The 16,963-nt window shown below is 42.0% G+C and overlaps 1 protein-coding gene across 1 annotated transcript in view; it reads left to right on the forward strand.

The window, feature by feature from the left end:
- Nucleotides 1-16,963, forward strand: part of CCNE2 (cyclin E2) — a 340,944-nt gene that overhangs the window by 288,849 nt on the left and 35,132 nt on the right. The window lies entirely within an intron of this gene.

The raw sequence follows: 16,963 nt of genomic DNA on the forward strand, positions 1-16,963 counted from the left end.
AAGTTTTCAGAGAGAACCCCTAGATAAACAAATCCAGTTCTTTCAGTGGCTGCCAGTTCCTGGCAGAAGGGTTACATAAACAGACTCTAAACCTCAAGGGTATTATAAATAAATCTTATAAAATATTAACTTTTGTTAATCACTGAATGAACTAAAATGGTATTAAACTGATTTAAACCCTTAGTAAGAAAAGAATATACCAGGTGTCATATAAAAAACAATAATTCTGACCTCGTCTTGGTGTGCTGACATTTGTTTCTTATTGTTCTGTACCTTTACTGTTCTCATTAAATTACAGTTTTTTTCTTTAGACAAATATTTCACATGTCATGTATAGTTATTGAAAAGCTTCTTCAAGTCTGTGTTCTAGTAAGTTATCGTTTTGTGCTGCCAGCACAGTAGGAATAATGATTTGGCTTAATATTTTAGTGAGTTTTTAACACTGTATATGAAAATCTAGGGTTAGTAAGGGGCATCTAGAAACACTTTTTTTTAATGATTCCATTGTGTTAAAGAGCACATTTCATCACCTTGTTCACTGTTTTTCTCAGAAGCTGAAAGATGATTGCCTGTCTTTCTTATGTGTATTACTGCCAAAGTATTTTGTCCCCCTGACTCCTCAGATGAAACTGAAATGCTTGGGCAGCCACGCCAGTGACAGCAACGGCTGGCTTAGGTAGAGATAATTCAGTTATTGCTCCAACCTGGAATTTCTGAGGAAAAAAAAAAAACAACCTTAAGTTTTGTGTCAGGAAACACTGATCAGTTATAGCTGATCCTTGTTAAAATGACATCCAGATATTATTTGCCAACATATAAATGAGGAAAAAGAGACTCTCAGCTGCCCCATGATGGCCAAACAGAGGCTGAAGTTCTGGAGGACTACATATATTCATATGCTTGTACCAAAAAGTCTCAATGCAGAAGAGAATGGGGGAGAGAGAGACCCTCCTTGGAATATCCACTGACCAGAGGCTGAGGTGTTCAGTGGGATCTGGGGGACTGGCACTGGGATCCCTTGTCTATAGCAATGAGAGCAGGAATATGAGCACTGATCTGACAGGTCTGTCATCTGCGCCCACACAGGCAATAATATATTATCCCTTTCTCTCCTTTTCCTCTTCTGAATAATCCTGGATTAAGTCCAGTATCAGAGTTAAGGAAAAATCTGTGTAGTAAGAATAGTGTTTCCTGTCCAGTTCCATGCCACAGTGAGCAGGCGTATGCAGTTATTTTTACCTGGACTACTAAAAATATTCAACCCATAATCTTTGTCTAAAGGAGTATACCAAGAAAAAATGTTTAACTGCAGTTGAGCCCTAGCTACAGAATAATGCATGTGGTAACAAGCACTGGGACACTTTAAAACTCCCATTTTCCCATTTTCCATGGTTTAAACAGCTAGGTCTTTAATTACAAAGTAGATGGAAAGTTCCCAAATGATGTTGCAGTAAAGGGGTTTCATCTTTGTTGCTGCTGCACTTATTTATTTTATGTGGGTTTGTCTGTAGATAAATAGCTGGTAAACTTTTGTTTATTTCTTGTTACCATTGCGCTCTTTCACCAGTTTTGAGCACAAAGGTTGTAAAAGGTGCTGTGACAGCAGTAGGAAACAAAGTTCTCAGTGGTTTATGGAGGATGAGGACCACTGCATACTTCCTTGGCTGCGTGCTGCAAGACTGAGCTGGAGTGACCGTCCTTCCAAGTAAAAGGAAACAGTAATTTTTCCTTCTCCACTAGCACCGTTGGCAACCATGGGCGTATACCACTGCACTCAACAGGAATTTCTGCTCATCTGATATTCTCAAGCCTCCTGTGGTTTTACCTGAGATGCAGATTTTACTCCCATGAAACAGATGGTCTATTTTATATGTACCACCACGTAAAGGCCAGATATTAACAACTTTTCATTTCTTCTGATTCAGACTGGCAACTCATGAGTGAAACAGTGGGCATTCAGGTCATGCTACTTCTTTGTCATGATACTTCTTGATGCCTATCTTTTGTTAGGATAGTCTCTTACCTCTTTTTAGCAAGTGGATTAAAATAGGACTTCTACAGAGAGTAATTCAGAATAAGGACATAGCTTTGGCACTCAGATCATGCCAATTAATCTGTCTACTGGTTGTAGGTTACTGACCCTCTCTGACTAGGAGCCTCTCCAAAACTATACCGCATTCTTTGAACACTTGAACAGGCAGAAGCGGAACTTGGAACTAAGTTTTCAAGGCCTTAGAAATCCTGACTGCCCAGCTTCCATTCTGAGGTCAAAATAAAAACTCCAGCATTAGAAGCCTTCACCGTTAATCTAAGGAATTCCTTTGAAAATCTGACTTTCTGTAGGAACAATGAATTTGCCTCAGAATTTTGTTTGTAGTTTTTCAAGAGCCATCCTAAAACCTCCATACTGTCATGAGAAGAGATGACTTGTCTGCTGCCCTTGTACAGAAGCGCAGGCCCACGCAAACAGTTTGGTTCCATGTTGTTGCCTGGGGTGACACACATGCAGTATCAGATGCAAACACAGTGAGTATTTGAGTGGAATTCAGAAAGTGTATGCTTTTAAGATAACATAGAGCTAAGTCCTTCTGCTGCTCCTTTGGATGCAAATGCATTTATAATGAACTCTTGGGTTTGTATGTACCCCTTATCTTGTACTGTTATCATCTTTGTTGTAAAAAGCTTAGAGGTAAGCTTGCCAGATGATATGCCTCATCCATGCTACCTGGATAAACAGTGTTAGCAAGAAACATGCAAACTGAAAAGCCACAAGTTCTTCACGGACAGGTACCAGCGTTTTTTCTCTGGCTAGTAAGGACAAGGTCTCTGTGCTCTTTCAACAAGTTGCCAACTTTTTCTTGTTTGAAATTCTTGTGAAGTTGTTGGGAGGAAGCTGGGGGTGTGCAAACTGGGTTTTGGCATGCAGGTGAAGTCAACTGGAGATATAACAAGGATTTCAATGTAATCCACTAAGTGAATGTTTATTACCGGAGCCAAAATAGAGCTAAATGTTCTGTTGGAGACAGGTGTGTTTGTTGTGAATGTTGCTCTTGCTTATATCTTTTTTCTTGGAACCCTGCAGACCAGACTAGCACCCAGAAGGAGAGAAGGTGAATAATGGGAAACTGCATCACTAGGACTTATCCCTAACAAGTCTGGAAAGAAGCAGCAACAGATAGCACAAGGTGAGAGAGCCCTCAGGCATTTTGGCAGAGACCACTAGGTAGGAGAGAGCAACTTGTTCCAGAACCTTATCATGTTCTACCAAGATCTCTACATTTTCCTGTTTTCGTTTTTTTAGGAACTTGCAGGAGTAAAGCACAAGGCTGGCAGCTTGGCTTCCTGAAATCCTGTCATTGAGTTCCTGTGGCAACACATGCACTGTCTGCAGTGGTCACATCTGAGAGTGGCTGACACTTCTTGGTCCCCAGACAAAGTAATTTTACGTGACTTGCACCTTTAGTGTTCACATCTCAAGGCCTTTTGGGTGAACAGGACACATCACTACTCTGTGCTGGTGGGGTTACGGGGTGTTACCAGCCCTGTCCCACTGGGGAAACATCCACAGGCCTGTTGCCAGCTTTGCTACCCGAGATGGAGGGGATGAGACTGGTAGCACTCACTGTGCTGGTTATAGACCACTCCCTTTTCTGCCATTCATCCTCTGCCTTGAGCTTCCTGGCAGGCATGCTGCTGCTTGCTGCTTTTGTGTGTTGGAGCAAGGTAAAGGGTAGAACTTGGCACTGTGAGTGCCTGTTCTAGACCTCAAGCTGTAAGGGAGTTTGCCTAATGCCATTTCACCAACATAAGAGACAGAAGGACCCACGTCCATTTCACTGCCTGCCATGTCGGGTCTGTATGAGCACAAACTAGGAAGGATACTGCACCCTGCTCTGCCCAAGCCTTGTCAGTCAATGAGGATAATTCATACTGGGTACCCTGGCAGAGTCCAAGATGACGGCCTCTTCTGTCACTTGGATAAATTCCACCAGTCACAAGCCAGGAACTTCTGCTCTCTCCTGCTGTTTAAAAAAAATGGTGGCCTGAGCGGATCCCTCTTCATTATGGTTAATTCATCCTGACCCCTGACCTGTCCAGGAACTTTAACCAGGCTCCAGACTCTTGCAGGGTTGAATGTGCTGCCAGGCAGCTGAACAAAACGTTACAGATCTGCTGGCAGTGCTACAGCATCCCAGGCACCCTCGCTGCCCCCAGGGCCTTTCTGACAGCTTGTAAAAGGGCTCAGAGAAAACTTTCTGTGCAGAACAGGCGCTCCTAGGGTGTTGTAGGCCAGGCAGTCTGCCAGTCGCCAGGGATGAGACAATGCTTTGGGAAACTCACCTGTAACCAATGGCTGGCAGCAACATGTCCGAAAGTTATAGAGCTGAAAGGACACAGACACGGATTCATTCCACTTGATTTTTGTTCTGTTTCACAGTGACAGCCTCCTTCCCTGCTCATGGTATGAAACTAGCTTTTTCTCCTCTCTCCTTCCTTCATCCCAGCCCCTCACGGCAGGTGCCAGGCAGTCCCAGTGAGAGCAGAACAGGCAGGCAGCTTTGCAGCCCAAATCCCTGCAAGCCTCATTTTGAAAAAAGTTTCTTTTTGAAACCCATTGTGAGTCATTCAAAAAGAAGAAAATCCTTAAATGACTTGATAGTTTTATACAGTGCAGAACATGGGGAACACTTGTAGGGAAAGGACTGCAGAATACAGTGTAGAGACATCTGTGTAGGCCCCTGAGACACTGCAGCAGTTGTTCTTTTTATACTAATTTTAAAATGGTTGCTGAGAGGATACAGGGTTTCCAAGGTTGGTCCCTGCAGCGAATAAGGGATGCTGATGTGCAAGGGATGCTGTGACACCCGGCTCTACCAAGATAATAGCATCTACAGCCATGTGCAGAAATAGGATCTAGGGTGTCTAAATATTTTTCTGACAAAATCTTGGGCACTTAGAGCTTCTCAGATCAGCGAGCAAGACCTGAGTGTCCACTCAAACTGCTTTCTGCCTAGTCTTTACTCTAGGCAAGCATGTCCCCTTCTGAAAGTCAGGGCTTATTTCCTCAGAGGTCACACAGAGTGCTTCCACCCTGTCACACTGGTTTACTCCATCTCACATCAGGATCCTGCTATGTCAGCTGTGCATTCATGTTTGCACCTTACCTGACAAAAGGAATTCCAAGCATGGGGTAGAGGACAGCTCTAGTTGGCTCTGCTTTGAGCAGGAGGGTGGACTCCATGGTCTTCAGAGACACCTCCCAGGCTCTGACAGAATACACTGGTTCTGTCATTCTGTGACTGGGAAAAATGTAAATAGTACCAGACGTCAGTGGGTCAACAGAAAGCACCTGAGTATTCTTGGGAAGAGTATGTACAATGTAGTAGAAATGGAAAGTACTAAAGAAATCTGAAACAAGGAGGCTGGCATTTTGGTTGTGGACACCAAACTGAAGTAACTTATGAAGCACTTCAGGGAAGTGGACAGACAGTGAAATATCCATGTATCCTGGAATAATGTCAAATTTATTTTCAGGTTGTTAGGTTTTTCCATCCTGTGGCCCTGAGCATGTGAGGAATCTGCAAAGCAGAGCCATCACAGGTAGAGAAGCTTCACATGGTTCAGCAGTTAGCGTCTGTGTTGGTTCACAGATGGCTTTCTTACTCCCTGAAGAGAATCCCTTCCTGCTCTGCTTGGCCAGAGCGATTTCTCAGATCCATGGGGCCTAGGAGAGGGGACACACTTAGGCAGGAGCTGGGAGGATCTCTGCAGAGGACTTCAGGGCACAAACACATGTAGGAATTTTCATACTGAAATCTGCAGTGTTAGGTAGAAACACTCTCCCCGAAAAGTGCCCCTTATCAGCCAACCATAATAACTAGTGAAGTACAGCAGTTGTTGGGAAAAATGAGATGCCTCCTGCCCTGCTTTTCACTTCCCCACAGCGTTCTGGTGATGTGGGATCTCAAAGCATTTCTAAAACACCTTTTAAAAACCAATTGTTTTTAAATCCACCAACAGTCCAGAGTTCAGCTCTGAGCATTATAAATGGTCATGCTAATTAAATGCAGCTAAGATAGTGAAAAGGGTTGCAGGGCAGATGAAATCAACGACAAAACACCCTTAGAGAGCACAGAAAGGGAAAAAGTGCTGATGTAGAAAGGTGATTTATGGCAATTCTCTGAAACAGAAGAATTACTGAGAACCTTAAGGAGAAAAGAGCTTTAGGTTGGAAGATTGACGACTAAAAACCATGGGGAAGTAATCCTTTCTGCATCAGTATGGCAAAGCTTCAGTCCTGGAAGCCTGGGAGGCAGGTCAGTGTAGGTCAATGCTTGCACTGGAAATGCTGAGCTGGGGAACTTCTCTGATCACCTCCTTCCCCCATGTTGCCTCTTCCCCACCCCCTCTTTGACAAAAGGAAGCCAGTGCATTTCAGTGTTGAGATTTCACACACTGAGCGTTCAGCTCCATTGTCTAATTCCTAACCAAAGACTCCAGCGCTAAGCATCCTCATGCAAAGACAAAATAAGTTGCTCTGACTGTGGTGATTCTTACGCTAGCCTAGAGTTATCGAGCAATTAAATGTAGCTAGCACTGGGATGTGGTATCTATGAGCGTAGGACTTTTTTTCTCTTTTTTTCCTGTATAAGCCATTATCATCTTTTAACATAAAAACATTTCAAGGTCAATCTCATACACACACGACTGGGAGTTACTTCATGGCTCCACAGTAACTGCATTAAAAACAAAGTGAGGATAAACTTTTATTCAAAGTGCCATTTTTACACTTCCCTATAATCTGAAAACATTGTGTGAAAAGCCTGTCACTCCATATTCTACATAATACATAATATTCCAGCTCAATGTGTAATTCCATTGCAACACAGGATGAGAATCTGGGAGAGTTAGTGTGTGTTGATTTTTGAAGCTTTTAAATTTCTTTTGGATGAATGGAGTTTCATACTTGACCAACCATACTGTTATGTTTGGACAGGTATTTTATGACCATCACAGGCTGCAATTAAAAATAGTTGTCTTACTTTAAAGATACCATTTGCTTTGTTTCAGGAGGTTTCAGCCAGCAATTATTGAATATTGGATGGCATTTCAGTAGCCATTCTCTAGCAAAAGCCCATGATGAGTCATAGCACTGGCAGAACATGGCAAGTGTGGTGGTGTAATGTCATGTAACAGCAAGTTGGTGCCTTCTGCTAATATTTTAATGACAGAGGTCTCAAGTAAACCAAGTTTTCAGAAAGCGTTTGTTATTCACACATAATGATCCGGGTTGCAAAACCACCATTGGAGGGTAGAACTAATAAAATAAGCAGCTAGTTAGTACAAACTTAATTTAATTTTATTGTGTGGGAAGTAGCATAGTGTTCTCGCATGAGCAAGGCACTGCTGTTGCCTGGAAAGCTTTCATATGGCCCTGCAGCTTTCAGATCACTCCAGTAAAAGGTGTCAATCAGACATTTGCTGCACTTTCACTGTTGTGACTTGTATGTCTATATGTATTTCACAGATTGGCTTTATTTGAAAAGCAATATATAGCTGTAAAGCATTAGCAGTTGATCTGGCACCATTTAGGTGTAAAGTATTAATCATTAATCTGGCATCATTATGTACTGGGTTTGCATTCTAATTTCCTTTGCTTGATCATAAAATAATACATTGCAAGCAAAATGCAAGCTCACTTTTTGAGTCCTTTGTTCCAGAGATGCATTTCAGAAGCTGCCTGTTGTGCTTCTTTCTATCAGAGAAGCAAGCAAGCCTGCCCAGCCCAGCTCAGAGAGCCACTGCACTGCTTCCTGCTCGCCATGACTAACACAGCTACACCAGAAGGAAGTTTAATATAATTTTATTAGGGTTTGGAGCATGAGGTTCATCTTCAGCCAGACCTCAGACCGCGCTTTTCACAGTGTTTGGGTGGTTGAAATACTCTTATATAAGCCCAATTGACACAATTAGAAGAATGACTCCTTAAAGATGTGTGTTGCTGTAGCAACCTGGGGGGAGGGCAGCCAAAATGCCCTCCATATTTAGCAAAATAATCATAATAGGTAGAAGCACTTTATCCATTTTATAAGGCACTTGCTCAGGAGCCAAGTGGCTTAGCATGTCGCAACAAGGATCACTGAAATGGAGTTGAAATAATTTGAAGACAAGCTAAAACTCTCTCAGTAATAGCCAAAATTGCATGGAGACTGAAACACAGTCAAACGGTGCCCAAATCTCCCAGGACTTAGGCAGGAAGCTTAGCTGTTCAGGGCTTTGATTCTACCACCATAGGAACACTGGGAGAAAAAAAAACACCAGTCATCTGTAGAAGCAAGAGAAGGCCTAAATTGCTGAGCTTGTCTCAGGCTTGACCTGCCGAAGGGTGCAGTCATCCAGTGAGAGCAGTGTGGGCAGACTTTAAATCCACGTGCCACCTCCTTTGTGTTAGAGAGACTCCAAGTCAGTCCATGGTCTTGGTGATGTGATGTATGCAAGTGTTGATGGGCACCAGCAGCATGGTGGAATGGTGACATGTCTCCTGTTTCCCCTGCAGTACATCAAAAAGGGAATAGCTGCTTTGCAGAATAGATCCAGGTGGATTTGTTCCTGACTCCATGTTGCCTGTCCTGGGGAACCTGCATGTTTCATCCAAACAGCATGGTCTCTTTGAAGTGTCAAAGGGACCACACGAATTGCCCGAGACTTACAACCTAGGACTTGTTCTCATGAAGTTCTTTGATTTGAAGCCAATGATAAGTATTTTGACTGGTATGATTGTCCCTTCAAAGTTATTATTTTAACTAATACAATTTTAAACTTTGTCTTGATCTCTTTGCACCTTGAACAGCTACATTGTGTTGCTACAGAGTACAAGAAAAACCTGAAGTCGATGCTGACTGGGACTGAATAAAAGGATTTCCATTTCCAAGGTGAAGAAGCAAGTGAACAGCATGAATAAACAAGCATATCTGAAACAAAACAAACACTCATTTTCTGGATGATCATGGAATACACAGATGAAAAGGGATCTCAAGAAGTCATCTGTACCATCCCACTCTCCATAGATGGATGAATTTTATCTCTGTCATTCCTGACTAAATTTTATCTGATCTCTTTTTAAAAAGATTTATAATCCCCAGGCAATCTAGCTTAATGCAGCACTAGCCTTATTTTTAGAAAGTTTTTCCTAATGTCTAACCAAAGTCTATTTCTGTTGCAATGGAATGTCTTATTAATCTGCAATATCTTTATTTTTAAAGACTGCTCTCAAATTTCTGTCAGGTTTCTCTTCACTAGAGCCAGCACCCTGTATTTCACCAATCTTCTTGTGTTTTTCTAGAGCTTGGATCATACACATTCCTCTCCTCTGTAGCCTGATGCGTGTTTTATCTCTCTGGAGCATGGCGCCTCAAGCCAGGCCTGCTGAGCTTTGCCAGTACTGAGAAAAGTGGAAGAATTACTTCATGTATTTTATAGCCTCTATTTATATTTGAACCTCTCAGTATGTAGTTTCCTTTTTTTGAAGGAGTATGCAACCCCCAGATTATTTCTGCAGGGCTTCTCCCTACTCATTTGCTCCTCAGTCTGTATTTTTGCAGTGGATTATTGACCAGACATGAAATCTTGGATTTCCTATTCTTAAACAACATCTTATTTTTTCCTTCACTAACAATCCGAGCTGTGTAGTTAACAAATGTGACATTGCCCACTTCAGTATTGAGCTTATATTTCATCCTACTTTCAAATTTCTGTAAGTTTCATCATGCTGTTTTGTGCCTGGGATCTATAAACCTTCAGCTTTGTTCTAATTATAATTTTGGAGCCCAGGTACAGTATGTTCATGTGCAGCCTGCATGTGGCCCCTTCACTTATCCTATTCCAGGTACAGTGGTATGATTATAGCTGTTTGACCTGTTGCACCATTAGAAGCTCAGCTTGTCCTGATAATAGTGCAGTTATGTTTACTGTCCTTGCAGCTCTGCAATTACATCTGATTACAACAGCTTAATTATTCAGGCACTGACATTTGAGTGATAATGTGTCTAAAATTCAGGCACAGAGAAAAACAGTTCTTTCAACTTCAGTGTCTTTTATTTAGCTCTTCTCTTGAGCTGCCTGTTTTCTCACAACACATTCCTCACTCTGTCACAACCAGTCATGATGTTTTTCCAAAACTCCTGGAAGACACTCTTAAGGCCCTGCTTCTGCCAGGAATTTTTTTATGAAAAACATTTCTAATACGTGAGCACTTCCACCACAGCAGAGTGAAAAATGTATCTTTAAAATACCTCTGGTAGCGTGTTTTGGAGCACTAGCACAGGTGAGGCAAATGGTTCTTAGTACATCAGCTATTGGGGTTGAGACCTGGGGGATACCATGTGCTTGGATACTGAGGGCATCACTGTCAAGCTGTCACATTCTGTCACACTGTCACTCACAGCCAAGAAAGTGCTGGTTTGTTGTATATGTTTAGGAATTGAAGCATACAAACTTACTTTGTTTTGGACCTCACATCAGCTGAACCATCAGCTGGAAAAATACCCTGGGAGCAGCTCTGCTTCACCTTATCCAAGCACCTTTCCAACAGCTTACAGCTATTTGAAAAGTTCTTAGACAGCCTATAGTAAAAAGGGTTAAGCACAAACAACTCTCTTGCATCATCCCAGTGGAGTGCCTGACTACCTGACCACATCCTACCTATGAAGAACTTAAGCAGAGTTATGTAGTTTGCCCACAGCCACGCAACAGGTTAACTACTAAATCTGGAACTACAGGTCTCCTGCTTTAATGGCTGGACAAGACAATCTTGCTGGCAGGTTTTACTAAAATCTTTGCTGTCATCTGGGGAGTTATATTGTTATGCAGGGAAGCTAATCCTTGTTGTGAACTTTCCCAGACTGGAAGGGCATGTGGCAGGATCTGCCTCTTGCCTGGAGGCTTCATTAGCACAATTCTTGCACAGACTGAGACCTCATTAATTCGTTATTGCACAGAGCCAGTCTTAAAATGCTATCTGAAAAGAGCTCTTCAGATGTCTGTAATGCCAGATTCTGAGTTGCAGCAGTTCAGTACGCAAGGATGATGCTTGCACCTGGCTTCTATGAAGCGCTCAGCCCACAGAAGGGAGGAGTCCTCCCACAGGATTTATTCATTCAGCAGAGCTCAGCTGGCACAGAGTGCTGGTGTTCATCACATCCAGCCTAAGCAAGAAAGAGAAAGGAAACCTGTCAGTAAGTGCTTGGGATCCCAAGTCAATTCCTCCATGTATGAACTACATATACACAGATACTGTAATACATTGGATAAATAATTTATGAAATACACAGAAACACCCCATATATACCTGTATATATACCGTGCTAAAATTAGGGTTGAACATGCAAGCTAAGGCCATTTTGAAGTATTGATTTGCTTTGTTGCTAATGCAGTGCCTGAGACCTAAGAACAGGAATGTCTTTTTTTGTCCACCATGTTCACCTCAGTCTCCACTGCTATAGACATTGATTGATCTTCTCCTCGGAAGTATTTGGCTGTGTTTTTTAGTGTATTGGGACTGATCTATGTTATGTTGAGAAATGCTGGACTCAGTATTTGCAAGAAACATCCATGGCTAAAAAAACAACAACACAGAATCATGGTGTGTGGCTTTGTACTCTGCAAAGACTAAGAGGCCTTTCAAAAATAATAGTAATTTGCAATTGGATGGAGTCTTACAGCTGAAATCTAAGCACATCCAAGCATATGGTGTGATTCATATTTCTTGGTGCTAAAGTTCTGTTGCTGATTCTTTTGTAACTCGTCACAACAGAACAAAGATAGTGCTCACTATTTGAGGAAGCAGATGAATCAGTGGCAGAGCTGAAAGGAAACAAATGGATCGCTGGTGAGACTAAAAATGCCTCAGAGATGTGAACACTGTGTCTGCTGACTCTGCTGTTGTGCAGCAAAATTCAAGGAAGAGTTTTAAGCATGGCTAGCCACACAACAAAACACACTTTGGGCTGACAATTTAAGGAAGAAACTGCCTTGCACACTGTAATTCCCACATGGGGTAAACCACAGATAAGCTACAGACAGAAAACCCCACTTATTTCACTGAACTTTAACTGACAGTCATTGCAAAGAGAAATCCAGCATAGGAAAATAAATTATGGCACCAAGGTAAGTTCCTCCTAAACTCAGCCTGCAGTAGTTGATCAAGCAGACTTGCCTATGCTTTGTAGGGTGCCCATCATGCTAACATCACCATTGAAATAAAGAACAAAAAAATTGAGGGGTTAAGAACCATGGCCATAACCTATTAGATATCCAAAGCGTGTAGGAATGTCATAAATGTAACAAATGCATGTTCAATGCCAATAGTCAAAAAAGCACAGGTCATTTCTCCTTTGGATGATAAGAACATTTAACTGTCTTAGGTGGGAGATGTGCCTTTGGAAAACCTCTATAATCTCAGGGCAAAGAATAAAACAGCAGAAAAGCATGATTCTTGGTTGTACCAAGAGGTACAGTAGGGTCTTTTATTACCGGGTGCCGAAGGAGAGGACAGGTTCAGGCAAGAGCAGTGATAATATGTTAGACTTTTTCTAGTGCAAGTGATAAATATGGATGAGGACAGACAATCCCAATGGAAGATGTCTGATGAGTGTCTCTGGCTCCGGAGAAAGATCATTCACGTAGTAACACAAGAAGAGGCATCTGCCTCTCTCCTGGCTGGCACTGTGGGCTGAGGCACCTGACACACTGCAGACCAAGCTAACAGTCTAGGTACTGTCACTGAAGGTGCTCTGGTAAAAAGCAGAGTTGTTCAGAACACAGAAATCTCTACTGGCTTCCAAGAGGATTTATATTTTGACAGAGTGGAGGAAAAGAGCTCAAACTGTGGCTAAAGCTTACCATTATTTTTTTAATCTGGCTATGATTTACAATGGCTTCTCACCAATGACAGTTTGAAGACAGAGTTATACCTGGTTTTGTTCTCGAACAATATGAAAAGTAGGAATTGCATTTTGACAGCTTCTAGGAAAAAGAGGTGTTTTTTTTCTAACAAGGACTCTTTGCTGAAAAGGACAACAGGTTGAATGCTTTAAGATAATAGTTCTTCCATGGAAAACAAAATCCCACAACTTTCAGTCTGGTTTGGAGGATCATATCCAGTAATGTCTGCCTCCTTGGATCTCAGTCAGGCAAATCATGAGGCTCCTAGTCGTGTCAAAATTGGATTCTTGAATTTGCTTAGCTCATACTCTAGAAATAAAGCATCAGGTCTCAAACACTTGTTTTGTATAAAAGTCTGGAAAGACCTGCTCTTACTCAAAATCTTAACTTGCTGTTTGGGAAAACAGCATTAGAAACTTGTGACTCACAGCAGGAACAATCAATCTGGTATCTTTAAGCCAATGTTGCAGAAACCTTTGCACTAACTAAAGTGAGGGGAAGAAGAGCAGAAAAGGAAGTGCCTGTTTTCATTGAGACTGATGTTTAAATGTAGAAGTCCACTTCAGAAAAGGGACTGACATTTGTGCAAGGACACAAATGTGAGACTGCTTTTTTAAGCTTGGGTCTGTTGAGACTGCCTGTGCTTTAAACAACAGGTTTCAAGTGTTTGTACCTAAATTTGGGCAGAAAAGCTTGGACTCTTTCGAACAGCAGTTAGTATCTTTTCCATAGGGGAAAAAAAAACAACCCAAAACAACCCAAACAAAGCCAAAACTGTTTCATTGTGGTTAATGATAAACTTCAGGTATTTTTTAAATTATAACACACCCCCCCTGTTTCTGCATATTGCATTAAGGAGGACAGACCCAGACCTATCTGACAGCGGTGATCTTGTTGAATCTCTTACCATGCAGCACTGGGCTTTCTGCCACAGCCAGATTTAATCTGTGGGGCAGAAGACATCAGACTTGGTCTTCATCACAGTTAGGTTGAGAACATCAGGTTTTAATTGAACACGAAACTGAAACTTTGGGTTTCAGTGACATTAAACCAATGACACGCTTATCAGAAAAGGTGAATGGTGTGGAGGTTCCTGTACAGATATGCCAGGTTCACGCTGAGTGGAAACAGTGGATTTGTTCGTGTAAATCACTCAGGGTGATAGCAAGTGGTTTGTTACACGTTGCTTGGAAAGAATTTGTATTTATCGTTGTCTGGAGGATCGATCTTCTCCAAAATTTACTAGATTATTTTTTCAGTCTGTGCAAGCTCTGTTTGGCATCATTCTCCCTCCTGCTACTCAGTGTTTCTAATGCAAAGATCTGCATTCTCACCTACCATTTAAACAGGCATGTCTGCGGAGTAGGGCCTCTTCAAGAGGCACAACACATGGCAGTGCTTTGTTGTAAGCTCAATGTGCTCATTGTAACTCGCAGGTCTTGTCGTAGGAAGGTCAGTGTTTCTGTACTCCATGGCTAGACATATATTGTGCCTGCTAAATGCTGCTGTAGTATTTCATCGCAGTGGGAACCCAGACAATAGGTCATGCCTTGCATTAATGTGTAGGATGTTGAAAAATCAATACAGTTCAAATAACAGAGGACTGCTGCCCAGGGGCTTACTATCCCTGTGACACTCAGAGCACTCTGGATGCACAGGGAGACTTTTGCAGGCACAGCAATGGCTGTGCCATTAAGCTGCCACTGAGCACACAGTACAACAGACTCTCTGCTGACTCCTACCAGTAATTCAGAATTGTGCAAGGGCACACATTGTTGGAAACACGAATGGTTCCCTTGCTCCAGAGATCTCTTCATCTTCTTTTTGTCCTGTAATACAAATCTAAAAGTCAAAATCCTCAAGGGAAGGCTAGTCTCTGGGCCAACCTTGGTGCTCAGCAAGCCCCAGACCAACATGACTGCATTTCTTTTGCTGTCTGAGAGTCTGATGTAACAACCGTTAGAATCAATAGAAAGGCTAATTGATTTGAAAGACCTTGGATAAAGCAGCTGAGGCCACAACCTCCACCACTGCAATCACCAGAAAATTTGTCGTTGACCTCAGTGAGTGCATGATGAAACACCCTCTTGGTCAGCAGGTATTTAAGTCACACATGTAATTTATTTCATTTTAAACCATTCATGTGCCTAAGTACTTCTCAGATCTGGAACAAAAGTATTCTGGTTGCCAGGGGTAGAGGAGTAGATTTCAGATCTGCCCCTCTCCTGCTAACAGTGATGCGATTTGGAGGAAAAAGTAAGCAAGTCCATTGTTTCCACCATTTTATAATGACCGGGAATTAAAGCATAAGATAAGTGAAATGAAGAGGAATGCACTCAACAGCACAACAGAAATCGATGCCACAGAATTCCTAATCTAATTCCTAATCTAATTCCTTCTCAGGGGACTTTAAAAAACATAAAGACTGGCTTTTTAACTTCATTAGGAGGCTGTGACTCAAATACAGCCCGAGCCTTCCAAGGGCTTGCCTACACTGGAAAAGTTCATTATGTTTATTGATTAACATATAGTGCTTAATATAACAGTCAATATAAACAAAGACTACTATGTTTAACACTGGTTGTTGTTGTTGACCTAAGCTAACACAGCTGCCAAACATGACAGTTCTTGTCTGCACTAATTGCTTTGTATCGTTTTAATTAACGTGTTCTAACACAGTGTAATTCTGCAATACAGAGAAATCCTTTGAGGCATTTATTCTGTACATTTAATTTTCTGTCTCGCCTATCTTGAATTCACAGACGTGCTGCTTCTGCCATCTCCCAGCCCCCTCCAGCCGTGGAGCCACTATCACTGAAAATCAAAAAGACTTTGTAGGCTCTTTTATGAATTGCTTCAACTTACAAACTGAAAGTTTAATCAGACATTCAATCAGTTTACACCCCCTGATAGTGCCGGTTATGTATCTCATCATTCAGGAAGGGTCAGCTCAGCCTAAAAAAGTATCACCAAATACCAGACATTTGAAAGGCTTTGCAAAAATACTGTAAGTTGTCCATCTGGGCAGTTTGTCAGCCAAGTTACACAGCCTGTTCCCAACCACAGGAAACCACTTTGCAGTGTTCCCCAAAAATGTACTTTCCCCATTTTGTTTTACATAGAAAAGCTTAGTCCTCACAAAAAGGGAGGGGGAAAAAAGGGTACAAAAGAAGATGTTATTAAACACTGAAGATAAAAGGTCAAGAAGTTTATCTGGACTCCCACAACTACAACACATTCAGGCTGCACACCTTGTATTTTAGTAGAAAATGTTATTGCCTGTTACAAATCATGTTACTCAGCACTACTGAAACCATGAAAACTCCTAAATTGTTAAGATGTGTTGCATGTAAACTGCTGTTTGGCTACACAGCGCCCATTTGTTTCAGCATCTTCCAGAGGACACAGGTATTTTCCTAAACAGCATTTGCTGCAGTCTGAAGCAACAATATTAACACTCTGATGTATTCAGAGTTATATTAAGTGACTGAAGGTGTGCAGCACAGCTACACCAGCTCTTCTGGACTGTAATTTCACTGCCTGGAAATTCCTTCCTTATTAGCTGCTCATCACTCCAAAGAGCGCTGCATTTATGTTCATTGTTCATTGCCTCTTGTCTTTTCCTTAAAGAAAAACAGGGAGTGGATGGGGTAAGTGACCTAATGCACAAGTCTTCCAGGACTTCAGAAGTCTGACTTGGAATCTTTACAGGTCAACTAACAGGCTTCAGCCTACTGGACCTGCAGTCCTGAGTCCAGCTCTGGGGAGCCAACACAATAAGGACAAGGACCTGTTGGATCGAGTCCAGAGAAGGCCACAAGGATGATCACAGGAGCTACAACACTTTACTTATGAAGACAGGGTGAGAGAGTTGGGGTTGTTCAGCCTGGAGAAGAGAAGGCTCTGGGGGGACCTTAGAGCACCTTCCAGTGCCTAAAGGGGGCCTAGAAGAAATCTGGAGAGGGACTTTTTACAAGGGTATGTAGGGATAGGACAAGGGGGTAATGGGTTTAAACTAGAA

This window comes from Pezoporus occidentalis, unplaced genomic scaffold (assembly GCF_034315485.1).
Source record: "Pezoporus occidentalis ecotype Australia unplaced genomic scaffold, CSIRO_AGI_Poc_V1 ctg87, whole genome shotgun sequence".
Classification (NCBI taxonomy): domain Eukaryota; kingdom Metazoa; phylum Chordata; class Aves; order Psittaciformes; family Psittacidae; genus Pezoporus; species Pezoporus occidentalis.